This window comes from Pteronotus mesoamericanus, unplaced genomic scaffold (assembly GCF_021234165.1).
Source record: "Pteronotus mesoamericanus isolate MK-2021 breed Mesoamerican mustached bat unplaced genomic scaffold, CSHL_Meso_final scaffold_651, whole genome shotgun sequence".
Lineage (NCBI taxonomy): Eukaryota > Metazoa > Chordata > Mammalia > Chiroptera > Mormoopidae > Pteronotus > Pteronotus mesoamericanus.
Window position 1 is genome coordinate 41022754 of NW_026555325.1, and position 18606 is coordinate 41041359.

Here is an 18606-nt window from a genome sequence, read left to right on the forward strand (position 1 = left end):
GGGCATAATAGAACTGTATATCAATTTTGACAATTTTTTGACAGTGGCAGTAAAGATTTTGTTCTAATAAAATCAATGCAATCTTATCACTTTCCAATCGGTGAAAATCAAGTGTCCTAAGGAAAGGGCATAGCGAAAACTGGCTATGGACTGGGGAGGAGAAAACAAAAGAATATTTTTTTAAATGCAGAAGGGTATTCTTCCAATAATCTAAAATATGCCTAATTTATAATAGAGTAAGCAAAGTACATAAATTGGATGCAGATCCGTATGGGTTGAGGTTATAGAGCTACCTATTTTATTACAATATAAAGCATTACATTATAACAATCAAAGTCTCAACCATGGGGTAGAAAAACTAGAATGTAAATGAATCTTCTGTAACTCAAGCAGGATCCAGATGACCATCTCTCAGACATGTGGTAGAAAGAGTCCTCCATTGTTTAAAGAGAAGTGTAAGAATCTATCATCATGGCCCAAGTCATCTAACCTTGTCTAGTGAATGGGTGTTTGTTATTTTCCTAAGATTTTAGAATTTCTAATGTAAGGAAGCAGATGTTAGTCATCTCTCCCTTTGCCTTTAAAACTTCTCCTCGAAAGAACAATTTGGCAGAAGGGAACTAATGAGGTAAAAAGAAAGTCAGATAAAACTCCAGAAAGTATAAAGAAGATATTTACCCTTTCCTGGAAAAACACAGAAAGTGGTCATTGCAAACAATTGGACCACAATACTGTAGATATGAGAGCTACTCACCTGGCATATTGTAAGTGATCAATAATTATCTGTAAGTGAGATAGTCAGAAATAGTAAAAGAAGGAGAGCCTGCAGTTGAAAAGCTGTAAATTATTATCCGTTACAATCAGAACGGGATGACAAGACAGACTCTACAATGGGTTGTCAGTGAGCAATTCGTAAGTGGATGTTTCTTTCAGTCACGATCTAAATTGCATATTTAATAAGATGTTGAATCAATAGTAGAGCCAATACCCATGGGGTGCTCCCTCCCCACCCCTCCATTACTAAATCCTTAGGCTATGCAAAAATGGACATAAAAATACCCATTCCTCAACTATAATTTGGCAAGAAGGTAAAACAGTCAAATATAAAGTGGAAATTATATCAAGAAGAATGATCCATAGTTTATCATATGAAAAAAGAAATAGAATGGCAATTTTGTGAACATAACACAGAGAAGAAATAAACATCACAGTGAAGCTTGCTAAATACAGCTGAAGAAGCCAGAATGGAAAAACATACTAAGGGACAGAAAAAAACTTACTTATCAGGACCTAATGATACAAAAATACTTAGTAACAACGTAAATATTATGGTCCCATAACTAAAACTTGAGATGATGAGAAGGAATAAAACAAACGGGATACTGTGGGCCAAAATGACACCACTATAGGGTTAATGAATAAGTTACAAACATAAATAAAACACAGTAGGCAGGTTAAAAGTGGAATTACTGATATAAAAGATAATTAGGATTAATAGAGAGGGGAAAAGACAGATTGAAACAACTAGAATAAAGGTAGAGAGGGCAAAGATAATCCAATTAAGGACAATTGGTCTTCCCCCTCCTCCAACAGAGGAAAAAAACCCCCAAAAATTATAGTAGCAAATTTTTAATTACAATATTGAAATGACTGAAGATTGAAAGGGCATCTGATGAGCCAATAAAAGCTTGTGTTGTGTGACTACGAGAAAATAATATTCATGTTAAATTATTATAATTAAATAAATTATTTTAAAGTGTGTAGGCATATAAAGAAAATTGCTCATTTCCACAAGGCTAAATTACAGAAGATGGTAGGGGGCATATATACATAGTTCTAAAGGAAAGTGTAATCCAATATATTTACACTAGCCAAATTACCTTTGTATCTCAAAGTATGGATATTCTCAAACATGTAAGTGTTCAGAAGAGAGATTCCATGAGGCATTCTGAAAAAATAATTGATAATGATATTTAGTTAACCCAAAGGGAAATTCAAACAAAAAATATTCAGGATGAAGAAACTGTTTTACTTTGTGAGTATCTTACCATAGTCTTACATTTAAGATTAAACAATTATGTTTTAGAAGAGAATGTGAATATTATAAGTTTTGAAATATAAGAATTAGAACCCCAAAATTCAGAATGTAGGGAAGAAAGAAGTTTGATGAAAGATAAAAGCACTAATATTTTCATTATTTGTAGTATAGTCAATAAATAATAACTAGAAATATTAGTTAAAATAGTGTTCTTATGACTTTCATAATGAGTTAATCTTTAAAAAGCTGTTACCTCTTTGATGAAGAAAAAGTTACTTGAAACTTACCAACTTCTAAAATTTTATCTCAGTGTCTTTTCCTCCCATAAGATTGAAAAAATACCCGAGTATTTTTAAAACTAGAAAGCTGTCAGACATGTACTGATGACTTCCAAATCTGTGTCTTGAGCCAAAAATATTGCCTGATCTTTAGATGTTTATGTTTAAAAATTGTCTGGACATTTTATTTTGGATGTCTCAGAGGCATAGCAAATTTAGAATGTCAAAAAGTGAAAATATCACTACCTTTTACTTCCCCAAATCTGCCCCTTCCCGTGTATTCTTTAACAGCCAACCAAATCCCAGTTACTGCCTATTTTACCATCTAAACATTTCTCAAATGCAGCCCACACATTCCTTGCTTAACTCAGGTCTCTATCTCCTTTCTTTGGCAGTAACCATTGTGCAGTCTTAGATTTTCTTCTCCTTTCCAACACAGTGATATTCCCAAAATACACATCTGACTGGATCCATGCCCTACCTGAACACTTTTAAAAATCTTCCCTCACAATGCAGAAAAAGTTCTGAGTTTCTCTACATGACATTAAAGACTCCCTATGCCTTCCTCCCTTTTCCTTCTCATCCTGACTCAAATCATCCTGAACTGCTTCTAGTTCCAGGACACAGTTTACTGGTCTCAAAATGTGTCCTTTTATTCACACCGTTCTCTGTTCCTGAAAAGTTCTTCTGATCTTTTTCCAGTGGCCCACTCCTCTTTTGTCAAGATTCAGATTTGGAATGAGAAAGCTTTTTCTCTTTTTCTTTTTCTTTTTCTTTTTCTTTTTCTTTTCACTCCAAGCTAGTGAAACCACGGTCCACAGCACAGGAATGCAATGAAAAGTTTGTTGTACTAAAATGTGCTCCCACAGCCCCTTATGCATTTTAGCATATTAACTATTGCCTTATTCTGTGATGTTTTGATCTGTGTCTTCTTGAGAAAAAGGATTGCATGGGCTTTCATCTTGTACCTAGCCCAGTGCTTAGCACCTAGTTGTTGCTCAATAAATAACTTGGAGAGAGAATGAGAAATGACTATATACTTATGTATATGTTTGCTAAATAACTCAGCAGTCTGATAGAGAATGTGGGCTTTTCATCATTATATCACGTTGCTTCTTCCCATTCCTAGCATGGAGCAGAATATCTGATTCATAAAGTTTATGGCAGGCAGAAGGAAGGAAGGAAGGAAGGGAGAGATGGTTGTTATGATACCAAGTTAGGTTTTAAAATTAAATGTCTAAGTGAAATATTTTCATAATATTTCATCGGCTTTTAGTAACTGCTCAACTTATTTTTGAAGAATAAAACTCTAGCCATGTAAGTCCCTTAGCTATAAAAATAATTGCCATGAAAGCTTAAGTATATATATATTTTTCTGCATAGAGTTTACTTCTTGGCATTCTTGCGGCCAACTCTAAATATCCTAGGGGGAAAAAAGAAGCTTAATTTCTTTCTGACTAATCCCATATTTACCATAGAGTCTTATGCTGTCTGTGTTCACTCATTTCATTGTGCTTTTAAACACGTCTTTTTTTTGCTCAGTCATATACAGTGAGTATGATTAAATGGTAAAAGGGAAACATTCCTCAAAACAAGTCCTTTCAAGAAAAAGAGTTAGGTAGCTAGAGCTACAAATTCAATGCAAACTGGGTTAAGATTTATTTGGGAACACAAAAGCCTCCTCTCTCTCTTACAGTCTCTGTAACTCTAGGTTTGCTCAGACCTGGGTTTCAAATCCTGATTTCACTACTTGCTATTTGTTTGTCTATTTTATTGCCTGTAAATTGAAGACAATGAAAACTACTCAATAGTGATTGGAAAGATTAAATTAGATAACATATTTTATAAAGTTTAACAGTCCTGATTCAAAATAAGTACTCATTAAATGGAAGTTATTAGATTATTAATAGTAGTATTTATTGATCATTTCCATATGTATATTTAAAATTCACGAACATTTTAAACGTGAAATTACTACACAGGGATACTAATACTTCACTCTGTTCCTCAGTATAAATATAATTTTTAGTATTTGAACAGTTGCAATAATCAATTAGGACATGTTTATCTAGAGGATGATCCTTAAGATTTTTCTATGCATTCCATTGTCAACATTTTATAATTCTAAATTTATTGAGAATAAAGACAATGTAATAATTATAATTTATACTGCCTGGCAAAGTATTTGACATAGACTCACAATGTATATTATTGAGACATTGTTTTTAAAAGACTACCGCTATGTGTGTGTATACATATATGTGTGTATGTATATGTAGAGTATTAAGTGACACATTGATAAGTAGTTACATTTATAAATTACCTTTTCAAGGTAAGCTCACTAGAGGCCTAGATTTTCATCCTGTAATTCTGTTATGTTAGCATGTTGTTTAAATAAGAATAAAGTCTTACATGTTTTGTTTTCAAAAACAACAAAAAGGTGAAAGAAGGAGCATACAGCAACACAGATTTCAAAGAGTTTTGTGGATTTGGAAAAATTATGTCAGATAGGCTAAACACCAAAACAAGTTGAGGATTAAAAGTAAAACACCTTGAAATGTATACAGGAAATACTTTTTAGTTACTTCAGGAGCAAGAAATAAAGAGTATTCCATTTATTTTGTTCAGATACTGTATTCTTAAAAACAAAAGCAATCAAAACCAGAGTTCTTCAACTTTTATATTTCTTTCATCTCTTTCTAGAAGGCAAACTTTCCTCCAAGTGAAAATGTGCTGAGAGTGTTATTAAAGGAGACATAGATAAATTTACTATAATAATAAGAAAGTGAAGTTACTTTAAGTGCATGTTCCCAGGCTCAGGGAAAAAATAAATATATCACAAGATAATAAAATAACAGCAATTATGATCAAAGAGCTATTGATGTCTACATTTAAAGATACAAGTAAAATAAGTGAGTTGCCAGAAGACTTGCAGGGGTGTCCAAACATTTGGTATCTCTGGGCCACACAGGAAGAAGTGCTATCTTGGGCCACACATTAAATACACAAGCACTAATGAAAACTGATGAGCAAAAAAAGATTTTCAATAAATTTACGATTTTGTGATGGGCTGCATTCATAACCATCCTGGACCACATGTGACCCGTGGGCCACAAGTTCGACACACCTGTTGGGAGGCCTGATGTTTATGGCTAAGAAAACATTGGAATTTAGAAACTGTGAACTGTTAATTTGAAGTTAACTTGAAGCAAAATCTATTATTTCTGAATAATGTAAAATGTTAATTCTTAGAAATACAAGTAGGTTCATAAATACAAATCATGTCCTCACAACTTTATTTCTATACTTTTATTAGATTGCTACATTGATTGATCAAGGGAAAAGGAAATACTGAAACCATGTGTATATCAGTAAGATATTTGGCAAATAACTCCTTATATGTATAGTGAAAAATAATTGGATTATAACACCTTATGAGAATTTATCATTTTTTTAACTAACTTAAATATCAGTCAACATATGTGGGCATGGAGTAAACTATCTTAGTGATTTGCCTTTTGTTGAGCCATTTTGTTTGATATTTTTAACTATTAACTCTAAATGAAGTTTTGCTAATGCTCCAAAGCTGGAAATATGCATGTAGGCTTTGGATGGCAGAATCAAAGTCAAAGACATCCTGTCAGATTATTTAGATAGGTTGAAAGCCTTCAAGATTAAATATATTAAAGAAGAATGTAAAATCCTATATTTAACTATTTTAAGTCAAATGCACAAAGAGGAAAAACAGAGTTTATGTGAATCGAATCTAAGGATTTAAAGGGACAATAGGCTGTGTGAATCTATCATGTATGGGGCTAATGTAGTCTTTTGAAAACATTAAGAGAACTATGATATACCCTCATTTGGAATGTAGTGTTTAGATCTAAAAATAGTTTTATGAGGATCATCAACTGACAAGAGGAATGAGAATATGAGCTGAAGCTTCAGGATGATAGGTTTTAGTTCAGAAAATAAAATAATTTTCTCATGGTTAGATTTTACAATGAATTATATTTTAAAACTTCTTAATCCATTCCCTTTTAATGCAAATGTTTAAGTTAATATTGAAAGACAGTGTGTTAGAACCCACAGAAGTAATTCTTGCTTTGAGTAGGAATTTTTCCAGTTTTACTGAGACATAATTGTCATATAACATTGTATATATTTAAGGTGTACATTTTGAGTATTTGATGCACGTATGTACTGTAAAATGTTTACCAGAGTAAACTACCACCTCACATAATTACATTGTGTGTGTGTGTGTGTTGTGAGAACATTTAATATTTGCTCTCATAGCAACTTTTGAATATGTAACATAGTATCATTAACTATAGTTGCTGTGCTATACATGAGATCTCAGAAATCATTCATCTTACAATTGGAAAATTGTAGCCTTTGATGATCTTCCCATCTCCCCTACTCCAACCCTCTGAACTACCATTCTGCTCTCTCTTTCTATAACTTCATCTCTTTTAGATTCCACATAAAAGTGAAATGATATTGTATTTATCTTTCTTTGACTTGTTTCACTAAAGTATAATGCCCTGAAGTTCTGACCATGTTGTCAGAAATGGAGGCTGGTTGACTACGGGATGGGAGTGACAAAGGAAAAAGAAGTCAAAGATGTGATCATTTTTTTTATCATCACCCGAGGGCATTTTTATCATTGCTTTCTTTTTAGAGAGAAAGAGAGAGAAACATTAATTGGTTGCCTCCTGTATTCACCTCTACTGGGAATTGAACCCACAACCTTTCAGTGCATGGGATGATGCTCCAACCAACTGAGCCACACTGGCCAGGGCAAAGATTTGATCTTTCTTTTTCCTATATGTGGCTCTCTTTCTTTTCCACTTACCTGTAAGCATACACTGTACTTAACACAACATTTTACCTATGTTCAATTGGACTATGTAGTTATATTCGCTGAAAAGGAATTGCTAGACTGGAATAAAAGCGTAATCATTTTTTCCTACAAGTTTGGTGAAATTTCAATGAAAAATAGAAATGAATACTTCTTGACCTTTGTTTAAGTCCAAGTATGTACTATTCCATGTCACAGATAACATGCTAAATATAAATAGTTTGGATTCTTTGGAATGCAGAGCCTGGGAAAAGGATTTGGATGAAAGCACTTTTTCTGAAATGTACTCCCAGTAAACAAGAATAAGTGAGACATGGGAAAAAAGTAAGAAGGAAAGAAAGACATCATTAAGGTCATTGCTGTGGAAGGATGGTCAATTGTGTTGGGATCTCTTGAGAAGCTCATAGGATGCCTTTCCAGAGCTGCATACCTGACAAACAAGAAACCAGAGCTTGCATTCACTGTCTTTAGTCACCCAGTGGTTACACATTGTCTCCTAAAAGCACTAATTCCACCAGCAGTTGGTTTTCCTAGAGCCAGAGAATGCCCTAGGGAAAAAGAGGGAAGATGAATGTGACATATTTTTTTGAGGTGGGATGTAGAGAACAAGAGCATTATAGCCCTCAACTATAATAACAGCGTTATAATGTCTTGTACTTTGATCAGGAATGTTGTGCTCAGTTCTGCACACCAGATTTTAAGAGGGGGGCATCACATAGTGAAAACAAACAGGATAACATAAGTTATGGAAACCAAATCACATGGAAAAGCACTAAGGGACCTGAAGGTATAGCTTTCAGCTTTGATAGGATAAAAAGATAGGTCCAGTTAGCTAGAGGTGAATCCAAGCTTCTCTGGTTCTTGACTGTAGCCATATCTGAAACCAGGGATGGGCTGATGGGAGGAGACACAGTGCGTCTGAAGAATCTGCTACATTATCAATCTTTAAGAAAGCCTTAACAAAAAACATTTATTTTAAAACTTTCCTTCTAACCTTAAAATCATGTATGCTACTCCAAATAATGAGCCATCAGAGAAAGCAAAGAAAGAATAGACTAGTAAAAGATGATGGCCAAATATTAGAATGGCAAAAGAACACACAAATCAGCATTTGTTCAATTCAGCATTCATAGTTGTTATATTTAGATGGGGGAAAAATACATTTGGTCAACCATTCATACTTAAATGCGTGTGTGTGGAAGTAAATTTGATCCATCTGTTCTTGAATTATTTTCTTAAACCACCAACATTTTATTTTATAAGAATTGATTTCCAAGAAGTCTTATGATATCCACAACTTCCTGGCAAACCTGCTCAAAAAGTCCAAAATATGGCAATTGCACCAAACCTCCTAAAATATACTGTTGTTTTAAGAATTAAAATAAGCAAGGAAACAAGCAAAAGAATTTTCAATTTATCAGCTACAATGCCATACAAGTTGAAATTAAGCATAAAACATAAGAAAGCTACATAGTATCTATTTTTGCTACATACGTACACGTAGGTAAGGTTGTATATGTGTACAAATAATCTATCTAAATAGCAAAGCATGTGTAAGCAGTTTACACATGTGCCACTTATTCAAATGTGGAGTGGATGACTCAGAACAAATTCATGCCCACTCGAAAGAATGACTTAATTTGTAAGATTACTCTCACCCCCCAACTCTTTAAAATTTTGTGTACTAACAGGCCTTTCTTCCTCAGCCTATCCCTTAACTGCTGCCATTACTCAGGTTTGCCACTAGGCCCTCTGCTTCTCTAGTTCCCCGCTCTCTTCTTGGGCGACATCCTCCTCTCCCACGGCATAATTGGCCACCTGGATGCTGTGACTCCCAGACCTGTATCTTCAGCTGTGTTTTCACTTCTGAGAGTGACTATTTTCTGAACACTTCCTATTCAGATTGTCAATAAGTACCTCAAAATCAACATTTCCATAAACACTCATGAGCCAGAAATTGGATATAATCTTCGAGTCCCTTTTCCTTTGTTGCTCCAGTCCCATAATAGCCAGTCTCCAAGCCCTGTTCATTCTTTCTCTTAAACATCTCTCTAAGCTCGTTCAAAGTATCATTTTCCGTCACCTGAATTACTGCAATACCTTCCGAACTGAACTAGCTGTATTCAGGAAGGACTCTTCCAACCAATTCTTCACACAATTGTCAGGACATCTTTTCTTTCTTTCTTTTTTTTAATGGCACCAATTTTAAATGGTTTTATTTAAGACATTGCATTTTACAGTTTACAATATAGTGCTTATAGAGTACATTTCCTTCCCCTGTGCACATAGTTCATATTCAAGTATCAAGAATGCTCAGTTTTATTATACAGCAGCTCAACTTTTAAAACTGCCATGGAATTTGCTACAAATTTGGGTCCTTCAACGGTTTGTGTGGAACAATGCTAAATCTATGCAAGAGGCTGGCTTAACCAACCTCTTCAATGGCGGGCCCAGAGGAGCTGCCCCCGGTGTGGAGGGGCTCCACCACCGGGGAAGCCCCCGCGCACCCCTCCTGCACTCTGGTGCAGCTTAGTGATGATTGGGTTGTGGATTTTTTCCAGCTCTTTCTGTTGATGTTCAAATTTTTCCTTTCCTGCAGCCTGATTCTTATCAAGCCTGTTGATGATTCCAGCGGATTTATCAAGAATCTTCTGTTTGTCCTCACCATTGATCTTGCCTTGAAGTTTTTCATCCTCAACAGTTGCTTTCATGTTGAATGCATAGGATTCAAATGAGTTCTTGGAAGACACCTTGTCCTGCTGCTTCTCATCTTCAGCTTTGTACTTCTCAGCTTTTTAGACCATGCACTCAACATCTTCCTTGCTCAGGCAACCCTTGTCGTTAGTGATGGTAATCTTGTTCTCTTTTTCTGTACTGTCATCCACAGAAGAGACATGAAGGATGCCAATGGCATCAATATCAAAAGTGACATCAATCTAAGGAACATCATGAGGTGCAGGAGATATGTCTGTGAGTTCAAACTTGCCAAGCAGCTCTTATCCTTGGCCATGGCACACTCACCTTAATAAACCTGAATGAGCACACTAGGCTGGTTGTCAGAGTAGGTGGTGAAGGTCTGTGTTTGCTTAGTAGGAATAGCAGTATCGTTCTTGATGAGGACAGTCATGACTTTACCAGCAGTTCGATGTCAAGGGAAAGAGGAGTGGCAATCAATAGAGGCAGATCTTGAACATTTTCAGATTTGTCTCCAGAGAGGATGGCTGTCTGGACAGCTGCACCGTAAGTGACAGCCTCATCAGGGTTGATGCTCTTATTCAGCTCTTTCCCATTGAAGTCCTGAAGGAGTTTCTGAATTTCGGTGATAAGGGTAGAACCCCCAACTAGGACAGTATCATAGATCTGGGACTTGTCAATCTTGACATCCCGAAGGACTTCCTCTACAGGGTCCAGAGTGCCATGAAAAAAGTCAGCATTCAATTCTTTAAATCAGGCATGGGTGATAAAGTAGATTCCTTCATAGAGTAAATCAGTCTCAATACTGGCTTTGGTGCTGGAAGAGAGAGTATGCTTAGCACATTCACAAACAGTACGAAAGTGACAAACAGCCCTCTTATTCTCACTGATGTCCTTTTTGTGCTTGTGCTTCAACTCTGCAATGAAATGGTTGACCATTTGGCTTTCAAAGTCTTCTCCACCTAAGTGGGTGTCAGCAGTTGTAGATTTGATCACAGAGATTCCATCTTAAATTGTGAGAATTGGCACATCAAAAGGGCCATCTCCCAAGTCAAAGATCAGCACATTTCTTTCACCTCCAATCTTTTTGTCTAAGCTGTAAGCAGTAGTAGTGGCAGCTGCCTCATTGATGATTCTAAGTACATTGAGACCAGCAATAATTCCAGCATCTTTGGTAGCCTGACAAAGAGACTCATTGAAGTAAGGCAGGTAGTGTGATGATAGCATTGGTAACAGTCTTTGAAAGGTAGGCTTCTGTGATTTCCTCCATCTTTGTCAAAACCATAGATGACATCTCTTCTGGATAGAAACTTTTTGCCTCCACCTTGTATTTTACTTGGACCTTGGGCCTGCAGCATCATTCACCACGATGAAAGGCCAATGCTTCATATCAAATTGGACAAAAGCATTGTCAAATCTATGTGCTATTAAGTATTTAACATCAAAACCCATGTTGGTAGGGTGCATTGCAACCTGATTCTTTGCAGCATCACCTATTAATAATTTGGTATCAACAAAGGCAACATAATTTGGGGAGGTTCAGTTTTCCTGATCATTGGCAATTATTTCCACTTTTCCATGCTAGAAGACACCCAAACAAGAGTAGGTGGTGCCAAGATCAATGCAAGCTGCAGGTCCCTTAGACATGGTTGCTTGAGTGCATGTGCGGCCCGGATCAGAACAGCTCCCCCATGTTCAATGAGCAGAACATCTTTTCTATAAGAGAAATCTGATCATGTTTCCTCCAGTTTAGAACCTGTCAGTGATTTCCCACTACTTTTAGAATAAAAAATGTCCACACTTCTTACCATAGTGACAAAACCCTAAATTACCCAGCTCCTTCTATGTCTGTAACTTCTCTCTGAACTCACACCTGGCATTCTCTGGTCCCAATATTTGTTATTTTTTAATTTCTAAAACATTGTCATGTGCTCTCACACTTCAGGAGCAATCCCACCAGCTGTTTCTTCTGATGAAAATCTCTTCAACTACCCTGTGCCGTCAACTTTCCTTTACCCACCTACCTCTTTAGCTACATCAGCTTAAGTGTCCTTTCCCCCAAGTTCCTTTTGGACTCTGCCAAGGTGAAGTTAGAGGCCCTTAACATGTACTTCTACCTCTCTTTGTGCTTCCTCTGTTATGGACCTGATTTATCACACTGTACTGTGGTTGTGCCTTTAATTACTTGTCTCTTTCAATAGAGTTTATCGATATGCTTCCTAGGAGGGTTGGATCCAAGTTCCTAGCAGGATGTCCAACACATATTATATAATTGATCCCTTATTGTTATGATATTAGGTGTACTTTAGATCCATGGTGACAGCCTTGCGTACAAAAACAGGCAATCAAAGGTGCTTACTTTTAAAATGCATTCAAATATGTTTTTATTCTCTTTCTTGTATCAGTATTCATAAGAAAAAAAGGAATTTTTAAGGCTTATCCAAATACAGAGATATTTTTTCTCCTGATGTACACACATACATAATTTTTTTCTGTTTTCCCATTTGATATTGGTGCCACACATATTGAGCCAGTATTTGATTACAGTACTTTGTCTTTTAATAGTTCTTCCAAATATCTGCTATAAATAATCATTGCTTTTTAGAACACACTGTGCAATCCTCAAATAAATTACATTTGAGACAAGAAAATTGTGAAATATCATGAACAGGAAAGGACAGGAAAACTGCCAAGAGATGAAAAGAGGACCTGATTACACAGATATTTTATCATTTAATCCTGAAAACTGAATGAATAAAGCATCATTTTAAAAGAAATATTACTTAGAATGTGAAGTAAATATTTATAGATCATCTAATGACAAAAGCTAACACGTATTTTTTAAAGCCTATAAACTGCTACATAGAGTAGGGTTTTAAAGATATAAAACTGGCAGTAATTTATTAAATCTTCTTTGCAATTTGCATTGGTCAGCCAGAGAAAATGTAATAGTTTTTATTTCTAGAAAATACATTGGGATATAAAGGTAAACTTCTAAAATGTTTCTTTATATATCATAAGTTTACATATTAATGATTATTCAACCTCAAATTATAGTCAATGTATTTCTTTCCTTTACTAAGAGAAATATGTTTACCCTTGATGATGAGATAACTTCAGTTGATTAAACCATGAAAAATTTACCGTGTTACTTACAGGCACCCATATGGATTTAATGTGTAGAGTGATACCTTGGCACTTTTAGCTAAAAGGGGGAGATTTGCCTTTTCTTATAGATTCTAGTAAATGAAGATTTTTGCTTCATTTTATGATAGTTTACTCAGAATAGAGATACTCAGATAAAAATTATTTTGAGATTCCTAATGGTGTGCCTATACAGTCCAAGATGCAAAAGAATTTGGTAAAAAATTATTTTTCAATGGAAGACATCAGGTAATATGGTTAAGAAATAAGAATATGATTTCAACAAGAAATCCTTTTGTTTAATAGTTTGATCAAAATAGGGAAGCTGCAAAATGATAAAATGTTCACATAAATGTCTTCAGAAGAATATACTGAAAGCTAATTTTATCTTCACTTCCCAGTTTATGTGAAAACCGTAGTTCCCCCGAATTAAGTAATAATTCAAATTAGAAATACATAAATGTATGATATGTAAAGAAACATTTTAGAAGTTTACCTTTATATCTCAATATCTTTTCTAGACGTGAAACTATGACATTTTCTCTGACTGACTGATGCAAGTTATAAAGTTGACTTAATAAGTCACTGTCAATTTTAGCAGCCAGTGTGAAAAAAGAGAAAGCAGTCTATGGAGTGAAAAAAATGCTAAATATTCTAAATATTGGTACACAGGTAATTCCCTTCTAACTCCAATGCCTCTCAGATCCCCCTTTAAAATAGTTGGTCTCAAAATTCCCTGTCATCGCCACTCAAATGCTTCACTTCCTAATAGTTTTCTCATGCTAACCTCAATCGCTTCCCTTACTCTGACTTATAAGGCACCTGGTTAGGGGACTTCACGTGCAGATTCTACTAAGAATGCCTTTGTAATATCCTATGTAATAGGATAATGAAATTTTAGTGTTTTAAACTGGTCAAAACCTAAATTATTCTAATCCTAACCATTAAAGAAATTAGGTTTATTAGGTCAAAATGGCATAGAGCACCTTGTTGCAAAATAAGTGCTCATTAAATATTGATTAGTTGTCCACATTGCCTGAGACATCTGATAATTATTTTAAAGAAACCAATAAAATTGATGTAAAAATATGATTTTAAAGTATGAGTTCTCTAGGTAAGTCAATGAAAGAGGGACGGAATTTTTAAAATTAGGATTTCTGGTATAAGTGTGGTCATATAAACTGATGTTATTCCAAAAGAAAACCCATGCATTAAATGAATAAATGTATTTTCTTGGGGGAAATGTGGGAAATTCAGACTCCAAAAAAGGCCAAAAAAAGAACCAAACCCCTTTACCAGTGATTGAAAATTACAACAAATAAGATGATGTAATAATTATTTGGCCCTCATAAAAACTCGTTCTGTGGTAGGATAGACTAGCTTTTTTAAGGGAAACTAAGTTTATAAAAAATCAAGAATACTAATGAAAAGCAGACTGTTGAGGTTTTAAGTGATTTGATTTTCCTGTGTGTGTGTGTGTGTGTGTGTGTGTGTGTGTTTACTGTGTTTGGAAGTGACAGCAGAAATTATGAAATATAAGCATATTAAGGTAGTTTGGAAGATATCTAATCTCTATCACAAGACAATTACTGGTTGAGTTCTTTCTTAATAAACCAGCACAATCTATCTTGTTCCTTTCTTGTCATCTCCGTCACTGTTTCCACATAGAATACTTTGCACCTAGTCTTATTAACTGTCACTAAAACAAATCACTTATATAGGGCTTGAGACATCCAAATCTATTTGTTAATGGGGTTATTTCTTTCAAGGGGTAACGGGAAAGAAGGGGAAGGGTCTAGTCAAGGAACATGTTTAAAGGACCCGTGGGCATGGACAATAGGAAGGGTATTTACTGTGGGAGTGGGGTTGGGCGGGGATGGGGAGAGCAGTGGAAGGAAAATTGGGGCAACTGTAATTGAACAACAATCAAAAAAGTGGAAAACTATAAATAATATAATAAGAAAAATACAGCTGTATGAATGTTGACACAACAGGGTGAAACTCTTCCTATTATTTGCTTCTTTTCTCCACGGCCCCTTTTTGATGAATAGAAATGCAGTCCTCTGGTGGTTTCATTTTGGGCCCCAGCTATGACTAAATCTAAGAGCTCAAAGAAAAACACAGCTGAAACCACTGCCTGGTGGCTTAACTCACAACCCCAAATAATAGGCATCCAAACAAAGCTGAGCAGGCTTTCAACAAAAAGGCTGATGACTAGAGGCTCTTGCTGAGTAGCTAGGTTGGTTAGAACACTGTCCCAACACTCCTAGGTTGTGGGTTCAATTCCTGGTAAGGGCACATGCAGGAATCAACCCACGAATGCATAAAAATAAGTGGAACAACAAATTGATGTTTCTCTCTCTCTCTCAAATCAATAATAATAATGAAAGAAAGACTGGTAACAAGAGCTCATTTTGGAAAAGTGGAGCATTTGATAATAAGTCAGAAAGAAAGGCTTTATCATAGCTATCTTAGGATATTTTACATAGCCCTAGAAAAAGGAACATTGAGTATTCTAGTCCCCTACATGTAAGAAAAACATGACAGATTTCTCTGGCACTTGAAACAGACTGATTCTATGCTAGCATGCTAAAACCACAAAGCAATGACAAATTTACATGCAAAATGAAAAGCTGAGTTGTGCACAGAAATTTCTTCCATTTGTATCTGATTTATTCTTATTCAGTTATGAAAGCTTGTGGGTCAGTGACTGTCCTTGAATCGGTAAACCTAAAGCCCAGAAATTGTGATCCCAAGGTCTCTGGAAAGAAAGATGTTCTACCTTCAGATATGTTAGGCATAACAATAGAGAATCAGCTGAAATGTGACAATTTAGATTTCACTGCTCTTTTTAGAAATCTGATGGTAAATCCCTTCTGAGACTGTCACGGATGGTGCCGATGTTCTTGTGTTTAAATCTCTAGGGCACCTCAAAAAGAGGACTATAAATTGCTTTTCTCTGTTGCCATTCCTCTACAGAACAGAATAATTTTTTTTCCCTGCAAAGTACTGCTAGAAAAAAATGAAAAAGAAAAGCTGAGTGAAAATATGCTAAGCCAAAGAATACATATGCATAACTTGTAGACGGACCCAGACCACAATGTGCTGATGGACAGAGGGAAGTGGGTGGGGCATGTGTGCAGACGAGCCTGGGGGTGGGATATCTGTAAAAAGTGTCAACAGTAGAATGAAAACATTAAAAAACATTTTTTAAAAAGACAATATGCTAAGCACTTAGGAGAGCATCTCCATTTTCTGCGAAGCTAGAAAATCCCATTTATTAGAGGAACATAATAACTGAAAGGTATACTGAGCAACCTTAATGGTGTTATGCAAATAAAGTTACACAAAACTTTTCTTATCAGAAATATCTCAGATATTATGTTGCCATGATCACACTCAAGGAGACATTAGAGTTGTAGGGGACTATGAAATGTGCTACGGGCCAGATACCACGAGAGCGTAGCTTCCACCTGTGCCTGTGTTTCTGCCCTGGTCCATTCCCTGGAGTTTCTCTCAGTGCTTGAGAAAACGTAAACGCTTTCACACTAAGTCACTACATACAGCCCTTGTGGCTAGGTCAAGAGAAATATATGTGGATGAAGAGAAAAGACTAGCAATGGTATTTTAAATTAGAAAGTAGACAAAAAAGCCTTACAAATTTGGTTGTGACCTGAAGAAGGAAATATATAAAAATCACTTATCTAAAAAGAGGCACAAGTCAATATTCTAAAATTAGAACTTAGATAAGAAGCTTTACCACTTCAGTTTCGAACCAAAGAAAGAAATATATTTTTTTAAAAACTTGTGTCTTAGAGCAGGCATGATTTGACATTTCATCTTCATTTTGGAAGAATGATTTTACTGTATATAGACTTGGGTTGACAGAATATTTTCTTTCAGTTACTTCAGTACACTCAGTACATTTCTCATTGTCTTCTGGAGTCCAACATTCTGACTATCTTATCATCACTTTTTGAAGACAATTTTTTTTAATTGGCTGCTTTTAAGACACGGTATTCTGTTTTTCATCCTTCAGAAGTTTTGCAGTTATATGCCAATATGCAATGTTATTTTTTCTCTTCTTTTGCCCCTTTTATTTTCTGTTCCTGTTGGGGTTTCTTAAGCTTCTTGACTATGTATCATTTGATGTTTTGTTTTTATTTTTTGCTTTTTAATTATTGGATATCATCTCTTCCTCTTCTGCTTATGGGGCTCCGATTACCCTCATTTTATACCTCTTGTCTGTGTTTCAGATATCTGTTCTATTCTGATTTTTCCATTCATTCTTTTTCTCTCTGTACTTCAGTTTGGATAATTCTACAGACCTGTGTTTTAGTTCACTACCTTATTTGTATCTTCAACTAGTTCCAATATGTCTCTAAACGATTCATTAAATTCTTAAATTAAGATCTTGTCTGTTGAAATTTATGAAGCTGTTTCTTTGCATGAATTATATTTCTCTGTTAAAAGTATTTATTTGTAAGTTTACTTTGTTAATGTTTCCCTGTCTTTTTATTAAACATATTGATGAGAGTCTTTGATAGCTACTTTTAATAGCTGAATTTCCTGCCTGCTTCTACTTTCTCCTTTCTCTTAGTTGTCAGTCCTGTCTCTGTGTACCTCATAATTTTCATTGAACGCTGGAAATCTTGTAAGGAACTTCAGAGGCTCCAAAATGCTAAACAATTTTTTCAAGTGTTTAAAGCATTTACCTTTTTTATCTGCAAGACAGAGTATGGGACTGATTACTTAATCCAGTCACAGACTACGCCAGGGTGAGGTTGGATTTCAGTTTTGCTGTGTCTCAGTTTCCTATGTTTTGTATTGGCTCTAGTCTTTCAATTAGGAATCTGTAGGTCTTCGTCTCTTTGAAATTTATGTTCTGTTTTTAAAAGGCTTTTGAATTCTTTATTCACCAACCCTTCAAAATCTCTCAAATGTCTTTGTTAGGGGAACAAGTTGTATGTTTGAAGCCCCGCAAGTCTTCAGTTTTGTTACCCCGCAAGCCTCTGCTTGCACCTGTGTTAACTCTGAACAGTCCCTTGGGACCGCGGGCTCGGAGCCACCCTTACCTGTTCTCTGATCGTAGCGCCACAATTGACGTAGGTTCTGCACAGCCTTACTTACTTATCTTATTCTTCCAGACCTTTACCAACATAAACACTAATCTAGTTTCACTTAGTTATGTCTGCCTGCCTGTCACCCAGAAACCAGTACTTATTTTTACAATAAAGTGGATTATAAAACAAATGTAAAACTGAGAAGAAATTTTAAAATAAAAACATTTTAATGTAGATTTTTTCCACTTCACTTATTAATTTGGATGTGTTTTGCATATATTTCTTAGAGTGTGAGTCCCAGAACACATTTGACTGCAATTTTAACCAAATTGCATTAGAGCAGTCACAAATTTTTCTCTTGACTAAATTTAGAAAGAAGGAAATCTAAGACATTTTCTCTGAAATGTTTCAGAGAAGCTGCCCATTGAGACAGAGCATATACTGCTTTTAAAGAAAAACAAGACCACAGCTATGCCCAACATGATCGAGCAAAACACATAGGTTGGATGGAAGAATAACCTACCTTCC

At 35.4% G+C, this 18606-nt stretch overlaps 1 protein-coding gene and 1 pseudogene across 2 annotated transcripts in view; one reads left to right on the forward strand and one right to left on the reverse strand.

Annotated features, from left to right (window-relative positions):
- PPP1R1C (protein phosphatase 1 regulatory inhibitor subunit 1C) overlaps positions 1-18606 on the forward strand; it is a 122186-nt gene that overhangs the window by 36087 nt on the left and 67493 nt on the right. The gene's annotated exons all lie outside the window — the stretch shown is intronic.
- On the reverse strand, positions 9603-11518 carry LOC129061755 (heat shock cognate 71 kDa protein-like; annotated as a pseudogene).